This window comes from Rhineura floridana, chromosome 7 (assembly GCF_030035675.1).
Source record: "Rhineura floridana isolate rRhiFlo1 chromosome 7, rRhiFlo1.hap2, whole genome shotgun sequence".
NCBI classification, from domain to species: domain Eukaryota; kingdom Metazoa; phylum Chordata; class Lepidosauria; order Squamata; family Rhineuridae; genus Rhineura; species Rhineura floridana.
The window spans coordinates 27,696,986-27,700,746 of record NC_084486.1 but is presented as its reverse complement, the minus strand read 5'-3'; the positions used below and the strand labels follow the sequence as shown (position 1 = coordinate 27,700,746).

The following is a 3,761-nucleotide window of genomic DNA, read 5'->3' as shown; positions in this document are numbered from 1 at the left end:
CTGCAGCTTGTTCAGAATCTAGAGCAGGGAAACAGGTTCCGCAAACTTTTTCTGCCCTTTCGGATCTCGGGCATCATATGACGCGAGTTTGAGACGCTTTGGATACTTTTCATTTTTTTGAAAAACTCCTGACCCGCGGGTCACACTTTTTGCTTGAGGCATATGATTTTCATCCACAAATCAGAGGAGCAGAAGACTTCCCCTGCCCCCCTCCCAAGTAATGCCTAAAGGTAATGATGGAAACATTACAATTACTTCACAAAAGTAATAAAATTACTCCTAGTTCTATTACAATCAAAATGTAAAGGAATTATCCACTTGTTCCTCAAAAAATTAATGAATTACAAGTAATTTGTTACTTGTAACAAATTACTCCCAAGTCCTGGGTGTGGGGTGTTTGTTTTTTGCTTTTGTCATGGTAACCACTACCATCTCCCTGCTCTCGCTGCTCCAGCTCTTGGCCCAGGCTGCTTTGGCAGGCCATGGCAGTTGCTGCTGCCGCCAGTACCTTAATCTCCCAAGGGGTACTTGCCCGCTCCATCTCGTTGCATCCAGGAATAAAGCTGCTGTTTTTTTGGGGAGAAAGCTGGCTTGGCAGATTAGACAAGAAGCCCATTATGAAGTGGAGCAGTGGATTGCATATGGAAATAAAAGACTCCCGTCTCAGTGTCATTCTAGTTGGTGCAAATCCTGCAAGCTACTCCTGTACTGCACAAAACCAAAGTAGCTGTGATGTAGGAATCAGGAGCAAAACAATTCTGAAGCCAACCTCCCATCAGTTAAGAGGAGTTCCTTGATTTAATCAGCAAGCTAAATAATGACAAACGTAGAGGGCCTCCTAGTTCAGCTCCCTTTACCTGAGCATATTGATTGAGCGGAAGCTCTGCAATGCTGTGAATCCTGAAAAAGATGTGCAGCTTCCATGTTGTGCTGTGATCAATATTCCATGCTGCCAACAATGCTTTGGTATGTGTGGGAAATCATTAAAAGAACTTGAATTCCAACCCTGGGGAAGAATGTTGTTGTAACTGGTCAATGGAAGAATGTTGGGATGCCCGTTGCAGTGCTTCTTCATATGGATGGAAGGCATGAACATCATGGAGGGGATGCAACAGTAACAATCTCTCATCACTACATTCCAAAAGAACAGCTTGAACAGCAGACAATTCTTGCTGACATTGTGGTTTCAGTTGCAGGCATCCCTAATCTGATTTCAGCTAATACGATCAAAGAGGGAGCTGCAGTTATTGATGCTGTTATAAACAGAGTCCAGGACCTATTATTGCCAAACCAAAACTAGCTACATCACTCTAGTCCCTGGTGGGGGTGGCCACATGACCATCGCCATGCTTGGAAAAATGGCATAATTGCTGAAAGAAACTGTGGAGGCCTCAGCAGCTTGAACCACTAAAGGCTTAATGTTGGAATTCTAGTGGCAAGTAGCCACCCTGGGCTCTTACTGGGAGAAAGGGCACCCTGGGCTTCTACTGGGATGCCGCCCTGGACTCCTACTGGTTGGAAGGGCGGGGTATAAATCAAATAATAAATAAATAAAATAACAACATTAGAAATCTCTTCCCAAACAGCCTAAGAATAGTGCAATATTTATTTATTGGATGAAAGTTATTGGTGAGTCTCATTCCAGAATATTTTTTAACGCAATTATGTTCCAGGTAAGAGTGCCCAACTCAATACATGGTGATTCTGATCTGATTCTGAATAAGGTTGAAATAAGAAAGAATTATTTTTAGATCTATCAGTGGTTCCTACCTTGTCCCTTTCACTCTTGGTAACTGGCAGCAGTGCTCAGTGTTGGGTAGCCAGGTGAACAACACCACTCTGCCTGCACTGCCCTGCTGACTGCTACTGCTTGCTCAGATTGCTGCAATGCATTACATGTGGTATTGCCTTTGAAAATGGTCCAGAAACTTCAGTTAGTCCAGAAAAGGGTGACAAGATTGTTAACGATATCAACCATCTTGGGCCCTAAGATGAGCAGGGGAGGTCTTGTTGGTGGTCCTGCCACTGGAGGTTGCCCACTTGGGGTTGACCCATAAAACGGCTTTCTTGATGGCGGTTCTCCATTTGTGGAACGCCCACTCTAGTGACATGTGTCAGTCTCATTAATAACTTTTAAGAGAAATTTTTAAACATTACCCAGGCATTTGATGTCTGAAAGATGTGTCCCTGGCCACCATGAAATTATTAGTTTTGAGAGTAGGTGATTGTTTTAAGAAGTTTTAAACTGTTTTAAGGAGCTTATTTTAAACTGTTTTAAAACCTTATTTTAAAGGTTGCTTTTTATGGTTTTTAGATGTGCATACAGAGAAGTCCCTCAGGAGTCAACAGGCTTCTCACCCTTTGAACTCATGTTCACTAGAAAAGTGAGGGGACCTTTGGAACTATTAAAAAATTCATGGGAAGGAACCCTGGGAGAGTACAAAACATCTGTAGTAGATTTTGTATTGGAATTCTGCAATAAATTAACATCAGTGATGGAGGTGGTGGAAAAGAATTTGAGTCAAGCACAGCAGAAGCAACGTTACTGGTATGACAGAACAGCCAGGGAACGTGTGTATGATGTGGGAGATATGGTTATGGCGTTCATACCCAGGAAACATGACAAATTACAGGCTAACTGGGAAGGACCATATACCATCAGAGAAAGGCTTGACACAGTGACGTATGTAATTACCACAGAACAATTAAACAAAAACAAAGTGGTTCATGTAAATATGTTAAAGCCTTACCATACCAGGGATGCACAGGTGTTGCAAGTTACCTTATTCCCTGAGGGAAGTGGGCCTGAACTTCCAGATTTGGTACAGGAAAGCAAAGACAAAGGAGGGGTAGATCAAGTGGAATGGTCAGAGGAGGTGAAGGAGGAAGTAAAAGAAGAGATTCTGAGAGTTTTGAAAACCTATAGGAATCTCTTTAGCAACAAACCTGGCCGAACCAGTATAGTTATACATTCCATTGATACTGGAGATCATGCCCCAATCAGATCTGTTCCGTACCGTGTGAATGGGAAAGTTTTGAATGAGATCAAAAGGGAGGTGGAAGATATGCTGGAATTAGGAGTGATCAGGGAATCCATCAGTCCCTGGGCCTCAAGTATTGTCCTGGTTCCGGAAAAAGATGGAACAACAAGGTTTTGCATTGATTATTGGCTAATCAATAAAATTACTGTCCCAGATACGTATCCTATGCCTAGGGTAGACGCAATGTTAGAGTTATTGGGGGCAGCAACCATTATCTCTACGTTAGACCTCTGTAAAGGATTTTGGCAAATGGAACTAGACGAGCAATCCAGAGCCAAAACTGCCTTCAGTACACCAGATGGGTTATATGAGTTTGTGACCTTACCCATGGGACTAAGGAACTCACCAAGTTCATTTCAGAGGCTAATCAATACTGTGTTGCGAGGCATGTCAGATTTTGCAGTGGCCTATATCGATGACGTGGCCATTTTTAGCAAGTCGGTGCCTGAGCATGTCCAACACCTGACAACAGTATTGGAGGCCTTAAGAAAAGCAGGCCTCACAATAAAAGCTAAGAAATGCCAGTTTGGACTAAAGGAAGTAATCTATTTAGGACATAAGGTGGGGAGTGGGAAAATCACCCCCTTATGGAGCAAGGTGGAGGCAATACAAGCGTGGCCGATCCCCTTAACCAAAAAACAAGTAAGGGCATTTCTGGGTGTGGCTGGTTTTTATAGGAAGTTTGTGAGAAATTTTGGGGAAATAGCAACCTCCTTGCAT

The 3,761-nt window shown here is 42.9% G+C and overlaps 1 pseudogene; it reads left to right on the top strand.

The window, feature by feature from the left end:
* Positions 1-415: 415 nt before the first annotated feature.
* On the top strand, positions 416-1,300 carry LOC133388629 (bifunctional methylenetetrahydrofolate dehydrogenase/cyclohydrolase, mitochondrial-like; annotated as a pseudogene).
* Positions 1,301-3,761: the final 2,461 nt, after the last annotated feature.